General features: G+C 40.5%; 1 long non-coding RNA gene across 1 annotated transcript in view; it reads right to left on the minus strand.

Annotated features, from left to right (window-relative positions):
* The window catches only part of LOC120096234 (uncharacterized), a 70,409-nt gene that overhangs the window by 665 nt on the left and 54,256 nt on the right, over positions 1-15,488 (minus strand). The window lies entirely within an intron of this gene.

Below are 15,488 nucleotides of genomic sequence, written 5' to 3' on the forward strand. Positions count from 1 at the left end.
TTTACAGATGGAGAATCTGAGGCACAGATGTTAGGCAGCTTTGTGGAGTGCACACAGGTAGGAAGGACAGACACCGCACATTCCCTGTGTGGTTTCAGTGCTCGAAACCCCTTTAGCCTCACTATCCCCTTTCTTTGACATCAGACTTTGTGAAAGGGCACATTTTATCTTTATGCCTTGTCTTTCTTCACTGGTAATAGAAAAAACAAAAGCTTGGTCAAAACAATGTCAGGAAGACATACAGATCTGTGGCCTTTTTCCTTTCTTTGAAGACAGGGAAGGGACACTGAAAGGCAGCATAGTAAGGGAGATGTGACCTTTGAAATCAGATGGACATGCGACAGTACCTACAGTAGATACATCTGTGTTCAACTAAGACTATTGGGCCACTGTCACTGTGGACACAATACTGACCTCACCTGTAAAGTGGGTATAATCATACACGTCTCAGGGTTGCCATGAGACTTCAAACAGCCTCCCTATGTAAGGTTCCTGGTACATGGGGATAGTCTGAGTGTAAGTCTCTTGTTTACCATTTCCCTTTCTCTGCAAAGAATTCAAAAGTAGCATCCAGGACCACACCAAAATTGTAGAGTACCTCTAGATACAAATAAGATGATTACTGACCCCACACTGTTTTTTTCTTGAATCTTCTTCCTCTGGGAGAGATTGTAAAGCTCTTAACAATGGAAAAGAATGCTGAGTGAGGATTGGGGAGATGGCTCCTCCCATCTGGTCCCCAGGTGAGGCCCTGAGCTTGATCCCAGAATCTACTTTAAAAAGCCACTTACGTGTGTGCTGGGGAGAGGTGGACAGTGGGTCCTATGGGCTAGGCTGAGGAGCCAGTCTAGCCTACTTGTTAGTTTACTTGGTGACTTCCAGGCCAGTGAGAGACCCTGACTCAAAACCCAAGTAAACAAACAAACAAACAAATGAAAAAAACCTAAGGTAGACAGCAGTGGAGGAATAAAAGGCTGTCCTTTGATCGCCACATACACATGTACACACAAGCACATGACACAAGCTAGGGTCATCTGAGAAGAGGAAAATCTATTGAGAAATGCCTCTGTCAGACTGGCCTGTAAGCAGGTCTGTGGAAGCATTTTTTGGATTAGTAATTGATATGGTAGGACCCAGCCCTTTTTGTGTTGTATGACCCTTGGGCAGGTGGTCCTGGGTTGTATAAGAAAGCAGGCTGGGAAAGCCATGAGGAATAAACCTATCAGCAGCATTGCTCTTTGACCTCCACTTCCATTCCTGTCTCCAGGTTTTTCAGCCTTGATTTTCTAACCTGTATTCCCCTCATGATGGACTGTAAGCTATACGGTGTTACGGAACCTTCCCTTAAGGTGTTTTCATCATAGTGCTTAGCATAGCACTAGAAAGAAAATTTGAACACACTCACACATATAAACACGCACACATGCACATAGTATACCTATAAAGAATACTTAGCAAGGTGCTTCTTTGTTAGGCAAGACATAGCAAAAAACATAGCTCTTGGCTGGTGGATGTTTCAGGAGCAGAGGGAGCTGCTTGTCCTTTGGGCTAGCCTTCTCCTCTGACTGGCAAGTAAAACATCCTCTTTGGAGTTGTTGAGTCCCAAGTGAATCAGTGAATCACATGCTGACTGTGCCTTTGGGAAGGCCTGCTTAAAATCTATGCCTAACACATGTTTCAAGCTGGTTAGTACCAAAGAACAGGAACACATGTTCTTGGAGGAGTGTGTGAGGAAGAGGAAGTCACCATGCAGTTTAAAACTTTCTTCAGTAATGTGGCTTGTGAATACCTGCTGAAGCCAGAGTAATTAAGAGAATAAAGCATCGTTACTTCACTGGCCTACCATGGGCCCTCATATAAGAGTCACTATGAACTTCAGACATTAGTGTGGGATTACTGATACCATGTTAACTTTCATATTCTTTACATTTTTTTAAATAATTACATTGCTTTGGATAGCTTTTACCACTGGGAGTCCACCACATCAATTATTAATCCAGAAAATGCTTCCACAGACTTTCTTCCAGGCCAATCTGACAGAGGCATTTCTCATTAGAGGTTCCCTCTTTTCAGATGATCCTAGCTTGAGTCAGTGGTGCAGAGCACATATAATTCCAGTTTCAGAGAAACTATCCATTGGCCTGAGAGACTATTATAGGAAATGTGAGTGGCCTTTGTGTTTAGCATGAGTGCCCTTTCTTGTGATGAAAGTGGTACAAGTCTAATATGTAGACTGTGTGCTTTGTGGAAATAGACCCTTTTTGGGATAGAGATTATACTAGACAGGCAGTGACTTCTAGCTTCTTGGCCATGAAGATTCAATTAAGGAAGGGTTCCATTCGCACCACTCACATTGCGTCTCACAAGCATTTCTAAGTTCAGTTCTAGGGGACTTGAGGCTCTCTTCTGGCCTCTGTGGCATGGCATACACATGATACAGAGATATACATGTGGGTAAACATTTATATACATAAAAATATATAAACTTTGGGTTCTGGAGAGATGGCTCCATGATTAAGAGCACTGGTTGCTCTTCTAGAAGATTCAGACTCAGTTCCAGCAACCATATGGTTCATAACTCTCAGTAACCACAATCCCAGGGGTCCCATACCTTCTTCTGGCCTTCATGGGCACCAGACACACATGTAGTACATATACATATATGCAGAAGAAACACCCATACACAAATAAAAAATAAAACAGTTCTTAAAAAGTAAAGGGAAGATGCCAGAGACCAAAGTCAGGTTAATGACAATCACCAGGGTCCTGCCAGGGGTGGTCAGGTATGGTTTTGTGGGACACATGTTCACTTATCTACTGGATTAGGCACTGTGACAATGGGTGTGCAAACTTCTCACCCATTCTTAAGGATCTTGAGGATCAAACTGCGGAGAGTGGAAAGAATTTAGTCCCTAGTGCTGATGACAGTGGGTTCTGAAACAGACCACAAATTAAGATAATTCTTCTATAGAGTTTTCAATTTATAAAGAAAGTGACTTAAAGTTATTTTTTTTACTTCAACTAGTTGTGGTCAAGTTATTTGCCATTTGCAACTGCAAAGAGTCTTGACTTATTATTTATTAATGTATTCTTCTTATTTACTATTTTACATTTTTTAAGAATTTCATGTACCTATACTGCACATTCGATCATATCCATATCCCATTCCTCCATCTCCAACCTCCCTAGACACCCACAACACATATTCCCTCCGTCAAGCCTTTCTCTTCTTATTTCTACGTCTTCCTCTTCTTCCTCATAACCCACTGATGCCAATTGGTGCTGCCAATGTCTGCCTAGGTGTGGGGCCAGCCACTGGAGTAAGAGAATCCAGTGGCATACCCCAAAGGAAACTGACTTTTTCCCATAGCAGTCAACAACTTACAGTAGCTCATCAGCAGGGGTGGAACCTCATGTCTCTCTCTCTCTCTTCTGTCCATACTGGCATTTTGACTGTCTTAATTTTTTGTTAGTCTGCTGTAGACAACCACAGATTCTGTAAACCACAGTTCATGTGGTGCTGTCATGTTTATATAATGGATTTCATAGCATTCCTTCTCATCCCATGACTCATACATTCTTTCTGCACTTTCTTCTACTCTAATGGCTAATGTTATGTTGATGACCAACTTATTTTTAAAAGTTTAAATTTTCTGTGCTCCAGAGAACTATAAAGCAAAGTTGAACTTCTAAATGTTAAAGGCTATTAAGAGTTGAGTTTATAACTGCCTGGTCTTGTACAACTTGAACGTAACTTGTTTATGTAGCATCATAAGGTCAACTGAGCTTTCTGCTTCTATAAAAAAGCTTTTTGTTTTGTTTTGTTTTGTTTTATAAGAGATGATTCACACAGTTGGGGGTGGATGGACCAGACACAAACAGACATTTCGTGGTCACCTTCTCTCATACATCTAACATTCAATTTCTGCCTTAGCTTTTCCAACTAATTCCAACTCAGGAATTAATGCTGCATCCAGATTTCCCATGGGTCCTTTATAAACCTGCACTGCTTTTATAAACCCTTGACTGAGGTGGCTGGGAGCTACATCCGGGAATATAGTGCCCTGGGTATAGGCCTAGAGCCAGTGTGAATAGAAACCTCTTCTTTGTTCAAATTTATTAATGGTCAGCCTGGTGAAATCTCTAAATGATCCCAGACCCATAACGTTTGGGGGCTTGTCTGGGATTTGTGCTCTTGGCCAGATCCACTTCCTTTTTCTGGCGACCTTGGGACTCTGGAGCTTCCCAGCATATCGGGAGATAAGAAGTCAGGTAGGCCCAGCATTTGGAGGGAGACAGAAGCAGGTTTTCAGTGCCCAGGTTGTGAGAAAAAAAGGCATCACAAAACCCATGGAGGTACAATTTTTAAGAATTCCTATCCTCTCAGTGTGCATTTGCGGGACTCATGGATGCAGCTTAATTTCGGACTCAGAGGTACCACAAGGATGCTGTTAGTCCTTATTGGAAAAGCTAAGGTGGAAATTGGATGTTGGGTGTGTGAGTGAAGGTGACCACCAAATTCTCCTTTTTGTCTAGTTTCCCCATGACTGTGTGAATGTTTTGTCTTTTTAAGTTACTGTTTGATGGATCTGTGTTTTCTGGTTTGCCTATAGATTTATTGCAGCTGTGTAAACCAGGAACCAGAAGTGAGAGAAAGAGTGACTGCCATGTGCACCCTGCTCCTTACCCCCACTTCTCACCAGCTGCTGTGTCTCTTAGCTCTCTCCTACAGTATCCTCTGTCTATATGCAGGGCTCAAATTTTTCTTACGCCTTCTTTGTTCACAGCTAACTATGGTCCCTCCTGCTAGCTGCTGGTTTTAGTTTTACAGGGATTCAGCTGACTTTTAAGAATAGATAATATTAAAATGTTGTTTTGTGCTGTTCTACTTCAATGAAAGATTGGCTCTGGAACTGGGTTATGGCTCTCCTTCTTCTAGATCCAAGCATGCTTGTTTAAAAGTTTCTTCCAAAATCTTTCTCCCATGTCAGACAGGCCACCTGACTACGTGTCAAGGAAGGAGAGCAAAAATAACACAAAAGAATAAATTATCCCCAATGGGGATTCCTGCCACTTACCTCATATTCTTTTTCAGTTTCATTTAATTATCTAAACAGTTTGCTAAAAGATGAACCTCATCTCAAGATTCTAAGACTATTATAATAAACTTTCTGTAATAAAGATTTGTAAGTTTGTTGAGTATGGTTGAAAAATCTGTAAAATTGATTTAAAACATAGAGCAATAAGGTTAATAGTTGAAAATCTATACACAGGCAATCTTAACTTATTACAGCATACTGTATGTATAAGTCAGATTCAACTCTTGACTAAAAGAAATGGATGTTTTTAAAGAATATTAAGTCTCCAAGATATTTTTGATTGGGATGGTTATTTCTGTAGTGATTCTTGTCCTGAAAATAAGAATAGCAGATAAGAAAAAATAATAAAAATGAGGTTTATTTTGAGAGTTGGGAAATAACACTGAAAAGGCTATGGTAATTAAAATGTAATAACTTTACTCCTCAATTAAGGAAATGTAAGTGAGGTTTTGTTTTCTGTATTCAATAACTCTCAGCTTTTTTTTTTTAAGGCTAAATGACAGGTCTTCTGGATGTCAGCTTTATCATAGAATTACATCATGGATTTAACCAAAATGTATGTTTTTGCATGTTTTCAACATTCATTGAGTCTGAAAAAGTCACTGCTTTGATATATGCTGAGCTTTTTCTAGCAATGTCACCAATTCTGGTTTTCACTCTAAACAGAAAGCTATGATCACATACACATCTGAGCTAAAGGTGAGGCTACCCCAGCTCAGAGGACTAGGCCTGAGATATCCTTTTAAAAGGGTCAAGACAGAAAATGCTGCCTGATGCATAACCAAGTAAGAAAGTTGCAGAAAAGAAGCCATTTTAACAAAACAAACAAACAAACAACAAAAACAAAGTCAACTCTGGCCTCCTGAATAGGAGATGGCCAGCATTTTAAATTGGGTTCTTCTTATGGAAGATATGACTTTAAGATTTAAAGATAGTAAACTTTAAGGTTTACTATCACGAGATAGGATCTGTCCAGCACTTTAGGCAGGCTAAGATGGCAGAGAACTGCATTATTCTAGAAAAAAGAGTAACAGAGGCTTGAGAATCAGGGTAAACTAGGATGAAAAGGGATAGAAGAAAAATCAAGCATGTGGGGAAGGAGATGTGAGGCTAAGGTGTGATAAACTGAGTCCAACAAGAGTCTGTCATATTCTATAACAATGCACTATTCAAAGGATCAAAATTAAGATTTTCAATCTCTCTATGGGCTGCGTTTATGATTTGAAGTTTTATTTTGGTATTAAAAGAGCTTCAATTAAAATTGTAATATTTAAGGCAAATTAGGACATGTGGGTTAATAGTCACGTTATAAATGGTCAAATTCTTTGATGTGTTCAGAAGAGTGCTTGTGGTTATGCTAAGAATACATGTACTTCATTGACAGGGATTAGTCCTATTTAGACTTCTATATATGCTTTCAAGGTTAAGCTTGAAACACATACCCAAAACAAGTAAAGTTTATTTAAACTCACATGTACTTAATAGATGGCCTTCAAAAACTCTTCAGATATCTGTTGGATCTGGCATTTAAAGTATTTCATGTAAAAGGCTTCCTGTGATAGACAAAAATACCAGCTTCTACAGGCAGCTCTAAGGTCCTTTCCAAAGAAGAGGAATCTACCTGGACTGTGGCAATGCTAACCAACAGCTGAAACCACCTCATACCTCTCCTGCCTCCAGGATCATGCCAAGACTGTGGACAAGCTGGACACTAGAGAATTGATGGCCCCTGTTTGCCTTGCCAAGGTGTGCCAGTTTCTCAAGTTCCTCACCCCCGTCAGAGTCTCAGATCTTTTGGGTTGGGCTGATGCTGTCTTGTGCACCAGTCAAAGAGTTAAAGCTATCCCTTGTGACATGAGACTGAAGCCACTCTTCCTCCATTGAGATTCTTCAGACTGACTGATGAGGAGTCGAGGGTTAGTCCAGGTGGCTGATAAATGTCTGTTATCGTAGTTGATGTAGAGACCATTTGGTTTATCTTGTTCAAATGTATTCTTCTCAACCCTCTGATGGTGTTGATGGCTCACTGTAGTTTTATTTGAGCAGTTGCTGTGTGGTCAATGAATTTCATATTTGCAAATCGGGTCTTGCTTTTTCTAGTGCTCTTAGGTCTCCTGGAGAGAAGGGCAAACTCACAGAACAGGTTTCAATGAAACATTTTTAACTATTCCTCCATTTAAAAGAACCAACTTTGCAATGACTGCCCTCAGTAATCAACTACTTATGTCTTATGTCAAATGATTGAGTGGAAAAGGAGGAAGGTTTGAGGTTTGTTCAAGTTGTAGGGTCTGAAAAAACAATTAAAAAATAAAACTTAAAGATGATATATGTGTTAAGAACTTCAATATTCAGAGTTTTTTTTCAAAAGCAAAGAGGGTTTTATTCTGCAGAAGTCCAGCATACTAGGGCCTACCATCTATTAAGATGAGCTAGTGGGCCCAATTTAAAGCACAGTAGGGAATTCTGGGAAGGAGGTAGGTGACCCTTTTCTTAATCATGCTGGCTCTATCTTTAGGGACATTCCAAAACATTGCTGGGGTGTGATGGGTTGGAAACTGTTGCTGGGGAAGTCTGGAAACTGTTGCTGACCCATTGCTCTTACCTCTGGCCAGGTGGTGGGGCAGCTTCTGATGGCAAGGGAGTTTCTGACTGGCTGCCTGAGGCCTGGGGATTTTTTCAGTAAGTGATTTGTCCAGAGACTTAGGCTTCTTCTGAATTGCCAATTTGAAGCTTGTCATGGGGTCAGCCTGTCTTATTCCCCACTTCAATAATGGGCCATCTTTAATCCTTGAGATGTTTCTATGGGCTGGTATTGTTTGGGAATCATACTTGAATGGTAGAAATCCATTCTTTAACAAACTTAGTTAAAGATTGATTATGCAGGACTTCAGGTCAAGGCTAGCATCAATAGTATAAGAGGACCCAGTCAGGGCAGAGACAAGCGTGGTCAGCCAAGGAGACCAGTTGAAGAGGGATTCATACCAACCCAGAGACTCTTCTCTTTCTTTCTTTTTTCTTTTATAATAAAATTTTTATTGGATTTTTTAATTTTTTTCCTCCATTTTTATTAAATTGGGTATTTCTTATTTACATTTCAAATGTTATTCCCTTTCCCGGTTTCCAAGCCAACATCCCCCTAACCTTCCCCCCTCCCCTTGTAAGTGAGTTATTCCCTCCCCACCCACCCCCAATAGCACACCCCGCAACAATCATGTACACTGCAGTTCCAGCCTTGGCAGAACCAAGGGCTTCCCCTTCCACTGATGCTCTTACTAGGCTATTCATTGCTACCTATGAGGTTAGAGTCCAGGGTCAGTCCATGTATAGTCTTTGGGTAGTGGCTTAGTCCCTGGAAGCTCTGGTTGCTTGGCATTGTTGTTCATATGGGGTCTCGAGCCCCTTCAAGCTCTTCCAGTCCTTTCTCTGATTCTTTCAACAGGGGTCCCATTCTCAGTTCAGTGGTTTGCTGCTGGCATTTGCCTATGTATTTGTTGTATTCTGGCTGTGTCTCTCAGGAGAGATCTACATCCGGTTCCTGTCAGCCTGCACTTCTTTGCTTCATCCATCTTGTCTAATTGGGTGGGTGTATATGTATGGGCCACATGTGGGGCAGGCTCTGAATGGGTGTTCCTTCTGTGTCTGTTTTAATCTTTGCCTCCCTATTCCCTGCCAAGGGTATTCTTGTTCCCCTTTTAAAGAAGGAGTGAAGCATCTGCATTTTGGTCATCCTTCTTGAGTTTCATGTGGTCTGTGCATCTTGGGTAATTTGAACATTTGGGCTAATATCCACTTATCAATGAGTGCATACCATGTGTGTTTTTCTGTGATTAGGTTACCTCACTCAGGATGATATTTTCCAGTTCCATTCATTTGCCTATGGGTTTCATGAGGTCATAGTTTTTTGATAGCTGAGTAGTACTCCATTGTGTAAATGTACCACTTTTTCTGTATTCCTCTGCTGAAGGGCATCTGGAATCTTTCCAGCTTCTGGCTATTATGAATAAGGCTGCTATGACCATAGTGGAGCATGTGTCTTTGTTGTATGTTGGAGCATCTTTTGGATATATACCCAAGAGAGGTATTAGCTGGGTTCTCAGGTAGTACAATGTCCAATTTTCTGAGGAACCTTCAGACTGATTTCCAGAATGGTTGTACCAGACTGCAATCCCATCAACAATGGAGGAGTGTTCCTCGTTCTCCGCATCCTCGCCAGCATCTGCTGTTGCCTGAGTTTTTGATCTTAGCCATTCTGACAGGTGTGAGGTGAAATCTCAGGGTTGTTTTGATTTGCATTTCCCTTATGACTAAAGATGTTGAACATTTCTTTAGGTACTTCTCAGCCATTCGATATTCCTCAGCTGGGAATTCTTTGTTTAGCTCTGTACCCCATTTTTAAATAGGGTTATTTGTCTCCCTGCAGTCTAACTTTGTAAGTTCTTCGTATATTTTGGATATTAGCCCTCTATCAGTTGTAAGATTGGTAAAGATCTTTTCCCAATCTGTTGGTTGTCATTTTGTCCTAATGACAATATCCGTTGCCTTACAGAAGCTTTGTAGCTTTATGAGGTCCCATTTGTTGATTCTTGATCTTAGAGCATAAGCTATTGGTGTTTTGTTCAGGAAATTTTCTTCAGTGCCCATGTGTTTGAGATTCTTCCCCACTTTTTCTTCTATTAGTTTGAGTGTATCTGGTTTGATGTGAAGGTCCTTGATCCATTTGAACTTTAGCTTCGTACAGGGCAATAAGAATGGATCAATTTGCATTCTTCTACATGCTGACCTCCAGTTGAACCAGTGCCATTTGCTGAAAATGCTATCTTTTTTCCACTGGATGGTTTTGGCTCCTTTGTCAAAAATCAAGTGACCGTAGGTGTGTGGGTTCATTTCTGGGTCTTCAACTTTATTCCACTGGTCTATCTCTTTGTCTCTGTACCAATACCATACAGGTTTTTATCACTATTGCTCTGTAATACTGCTTGAGTTCAGGGATGGTTATTGCCATGGAAGTCCTTTTATTGTTGAGGATAGTTTTAGCTATCATGTTTTTTTTTTATTCCAGATGAATTTGCAAATTGTTCTGTCTAACTCTCTGAAGAATTGGATTGGAATTTTGATGGGGATTGCATTGAATCTGTAGATCACTTTTGGTAAAGTGGTCATTTTTACTATATTAATCCTGCCAACCCATGAGCATGGGAGATCTTTCCATCTTCTGAGATCTTCTTCAATTTCTTTCTTCAGAGGCTTGAAGTTCTTATTGTACAGACCTTTCACTTGCTTGGTAAAAGTCACACCAAGGTATTTTATATTATTTGGGACTATAATGAATGGTGTCGTTTCCCTAATTTCTTTCTCAGCTTGTTTCTCATTTGTGTTGAGGAAGGCTAATTATTGGTTTGATTTAATTTTATACCCAGCCACTTTGCTGAAGGTGTTTATCAGGTTTAGTAGTTCTCTGGTGGAACTTTTGGGATCACTTAAATATACTATCATATCATCTGCAAATAGTGATATTTTGACTTCTTCCTTTTCAGTCTGTATCTCTTTGACCTCCTTTGTTGTCTGATTACTCTGGCTAGGACTTTGAGAACTATATTGAATAAGTAGGAAGAGAGTGGGCAGCCTTGTCTAGTCCCTGATTTTAGTGGGATTGCTTCAAGTTTCTCTCCATTTAGTTTAATGCTTGCTACTGGTTTGCTGTATATGGCTTTTACTATGTTTAGGTATGGGCCTTGAATTCCTATTCTTTCCAGGACTGTTTATCATGAAGGGGTATTGAATTTTGTCAAATGCTTTCTCAGCATAACATGAAATGATCATGTGGTTTTAATCTTTGAGTTTGTTTATATATTGGATTGCATTGATGGTTTTCTGTATGCTAAACCATTCCTGCATACCTGGGATGAAGTCTACTTGATCATGATGGATAATCATTTTGATGGGTTCTTGGGTTTGGTTTGCAAGAATTTTATTGAGTATGTTTCATCAATATTCATAAGGGAAAATGGTCTGTGTCTTTGTGTGGTTTCTTTATAAGGGTAATTGTGGATTCATAGAAGGAATTCGGTAGTGCTCCATCTGTTTCAATTTTGTGTAATAGTTTGGACAGTATTGGTATGAGGCCTTCTGTGAAGGTCTGATAGAATTCTGCACTAAACCCATTTGGACCTGGGCTCTTTTTGGTTGGGAAACTTTTAATGACTGCTTCTATTTCTTTAAGAGTTATGGCGTTCTTTAAATGGTTTATCTGTTCCTGATTTACCTTTTGTACCTGGTATTGTCTAGAAAATTATCCATTTCCTGAAGATTTTCAAGTTTTGTTGAATATAGGCTTTTGTAGTAGGATCTGATGATTTTTTTAATTTCCTCTGATTCTGTTGTTGTCTCCCTTTTCATTTCTGATTTTGTTAATTTGGACACACTCTCTGTGCCCTCTGTTTAGTCTGGCTAAGGGTTTATCTATCTTGTTGACTTTCTCAAAGAACCAATTTTTGGCTCTGTTGATTCTTTCTATGGTCCTTTTTGTTTCTACCTGGCTGATTTCAGCTCTGAGTTTGATTATTTCCTGCCTTCTACTCCTCCTGGGTGTATTTGCTTCTTTTTGTTCTAGAGCTTTTAGGTGTGGTGTCAGGCTGCTGATATATGCTCTCTCCTGTTTCTTTCTGCAGGCACTCAGAGCTATGAGTTTTCCTCTTAGCACAGCTTTCATTGTGTCCCATAAGTTTGGGTATGTTGTACCTTCATTTTCATTAAATTCTAAGAAGTCTTCAATTTCTTTCTTTATTTTTTCCTTGACCAGATTATAATTGAATAGAGCATTGTTCAACTTCCATGTATTTGTGTGCATACATTCCTTGTTGTTATTGAAGACCAGCCTTAGCCCGTGTTGGTCTGATAGGACGCATGGGATTATTTCTATCTTTCTGTATCTGTTGGGGCCTGTTTTATGACCAATTATATGGTCAATTTTGGAAAAGTACCACGAGCAGCTGAGAAGAAGGTATATCCTTTTGTTTTAGGATAGAATGTTCTATAATTGTCTGTTAAGTCCATTTGGTTCATGACTTCTCTTAGTCTGTCTTTGTCTCTGTTTAATTTCTGTTTCCATGATCTATCCATTGATGAGAGTGTGGTGTTGAAATCTCCTACTATTACTGTTAGGTGCAATGTGTGCTTTGAGCTTTAGTAAGTTTTTTTTTTTATGTATGTAGGTGCCCTTGTGATTGGAGCACAGATATTTAGGATTGAGAGTTCATCTTGGTGGATTTTTCCTTTGATGAATATGAAGTGTCCTTCCTTATCTTTTTTATGACTTTTGGTTGAAAGTTGATTTCATTTGATATTAGAATGAAAACTCCAGCTTGCTTCTTTAGATCATTTGATTGGGAAGTTGTTTTCCAGCCTTTTACTCTGAGGTAGTGTCAGTCTTTGTCTCTGAGGTGTGTTTCCTTTAGGCAGCAAAATGCTGGGTCCTCATTGCATATCCAGTTTGTTAATCTGTGTCTTTTTATTGGGGAGTTGAGATCATTGATGTTGAGAGATATTAAGGAATACTGTTTGTTGCTTCCTGTTATTTTCATGTTTGGAGTTGAGATTAAGTTTGTGTGCTTCTCTTCTTTTAGTTTTGTTGCAAAAAGAGTTTATTGCCTCTTCTAGGGTGTAGCGTGCCTCCTTGTGTTGGACTTTGCCATTTATTATCCTTTGTAGGGCTGGATTTGTAGAAAGATATTGTGTAAATTTGGTTTTGTCATGGAATATCTTGCTTTCTCCATCTATGTTAATTGAGAGTTTTGCTGGATACAGTAACCTGGGCTGGCATTTGTGTTCTCTTTGGGTCTGTGTGACCTCTGTCCAAGATCTTCTGGTTTTCATAGTCTTTGGTGAGAAGTCTGGTGTAATTCTGATAGGTCTGCCTTTATCTGTCACTTGACCTTTTTCTCTTACTGCTTTTAATTGGTGTTTTGACTATTATACGATGGGAGGAGTTTGTTTTCTGGCGCAATCTATTTGGAGTTCTGTAGGCTTCTTGTATGTTCTTGTATGTTCATCTCTTTCTTTAGGTTAGGGAAGTTTTCTTCTATGATTTTGTTGAAGATATTTACTGGCCCTTTAAGTTGGGAGTCTTCACTCTCTTCTATACCTATTATCTTTAGGTTTGATCTTCTCATTGTGTCCTGGATTTCCTGTATGTTTTGGGCTAGGAGCTTTTTCATTTTTCATTATCTTTGACAGTTGTGTCGATGTTTTCTATGGTATCTTCTGCTCCTGAGATTCTCTCTTCTATCTCTTGTATTCTGTTGGTGATGCTCTCATCTATGAATCCTGATCTCTTCCCAAGGTTTTCTATCTCCAGGGTTGTCTCCCTTTGTGCTTTCTTTATTGTTTCTATTTCTATCTTTAACTCCTGGATGATTTTGTTCATTTCCTTCTCCTGTTTTTTTGGTTTTTTTTTCCAGTAGCTCTTTAAGGGATTTCTGTGTTTCCTCTTTAAGGGCTTCTAGTTGTTTACTTGTGTTGTCCTGTATTTCCTTAAGGGAGTTATTTATGATCTTCTTAAAGTCCTCCATCATCATGATAAATTGTGACTTTAAATCTAGGTCTTGCTTTTCTGGTGTGTTTGGATATCCAATGTTTGCTTTGGTGGGAGTATTGGGCACAGATGATGGCAAGTAGTCTTTATTTCTATTGCTTGGGTTCCTGAGCTTGCCTATCGCCATCAGGTTGTCTCTGGTGTTGCTTTGTCTTGCTGTTTTTGACAGGGGCTTGACCGTCCTGTAGGCCTGTCTGTCAGCACTGCTGTAGACCTGTTTTCCTGTTTTCTTTCAGCCTGTTATTGGAACAAAGTGTTCTGCTCTCAGGCATGTAGTCATTCCTGTCTGCTGGCTTTCAGCTCTCCCTGTGGGCAGGAACCAGAAGAGTCTTGCCCCTACTTCTCCTAGGTCCCTGTACTCAGGGGGCACAGATGGCACAAGGTGTTTTCCTCTTGAGTCGGGAATGTGGGCAGAGCGTAGTCTCCTCTGGTTTCCCAGGAGTGTCTGCCCCTCTGAAGGTCTAGCTCTCCCCTCTATGGGATTTTGGTGCAGGGAGCTGTTTGACCTGTTCAGTTCAGATCTGGGCACAGGCTGGACTGCGGGGCTCCTGCAGGTTGACTGCTCCTATATTCCTGTGTCCAGAGGCACTCTGCAGTTTCCTCTTGGGCTAGGGATGTGGGAAAAGGTGGGCAGAAGTGGCAGTTTCTCCTGCCCTGCAGTCTCAGGATTGCTCATACTTCTGGGTGCTCAGTTCTGTCTCCCACAGGGTTTGGGAGCAGGGAGCTGTGAGCTGAGACCAGCAAGGTTTGGGCAACTATTCTCTTTCTATTCTTCTCTTGTGTAGTCTCTGTTTGAGTAAGGTCATGAATTCTTTGACCACCCCTGAGTGGTCAACATAGAAACAACATTCCTCACCTATGGCTGCACAGAGACATCCTTGCTGGAGAAACAGCAAGTCTAGGTCTCTTCCAGTCTGTAAGACTACTTTTGCCAGGGAGGTTATGGAATTCTATAGCACTGCGATGGACTTTTCCGTCTCCTGTATATCTGTATCTATTGCTATCCATAGGGCCTTGTAATTTTAATCTTGGAGTATTAGGGCCTCAGCCCCTACACTAGCAGTTCTGCCCTTTGCCAAGGAGAGAACCTAGTACTACAGCAGAGTTTTTATCAGGTTGTTTGGAGGTGCTAGCTGGTTGAAGACATCCTCCCTAGAGTAATAAGTCACTCTGGGTACAAGCTGTACTAGAACATAAACATGCTCAGTTGTATTTACAAGTAGGCCATAAATGCATGGAGTAAGCCCCGAAGTACAAGACCACCAGGCATTCTCTGGGGGCAGCATGTATCCTGCAACAGTAGGAGTTACAGTGCGGTTGGAAAGTTGGGAATAGGCTGTGGTACCTTATTTCTAATGCAGCATTCCTGTCCAGTAACCAACAGTTCTGTGTTAAGTCTGCGGCTAGAGGAATAAAGAACTGGCTGTTCAATCACTCCTTGCCAGCCGTTGTGAACCTGGTGACAAGGTTGTTGCATTGCCCCCTGGGGCTACCCAGATACTAAGGGGGCCCTCAGTTTATCCACCATTGCAGCATTAACATGGGAGTGGTATATTCACATCCTGATCCTATCCATCTTAACAGCCATAGGCATGGTCAGGATCACCGTGTGAGGTCCTTTTCAGTGAGGATCCAGAGTCTTGTGGTTATATCTCTTAATCCAGACTTCATTACCTGGTTCAAAGCAATGGAGTTTGGGGGAAGAAGCAGACTCATAAACCTGGCAGATGGCAGGCCAGAGTTGCTTAAAAGTTCAGAGTTTTAACATGTTAATCAATGGAGTTATGACAAACTATTAA

Source organism: Rattus norvegicus, chromosome 13, assembly GCF_036323735.1.
Source record: "Rattus norvegicus strain BN/NHsdMcwi chromosome 13, GRCr8, whole genome shotgun sequence".
NCBI classification, from domain to species: domain Eukaryota; kingdom Metazoa; phylum Chordata; class Mammalia; order Rodentia; family Muridae; genus Rattus; species Rattus norvegicus.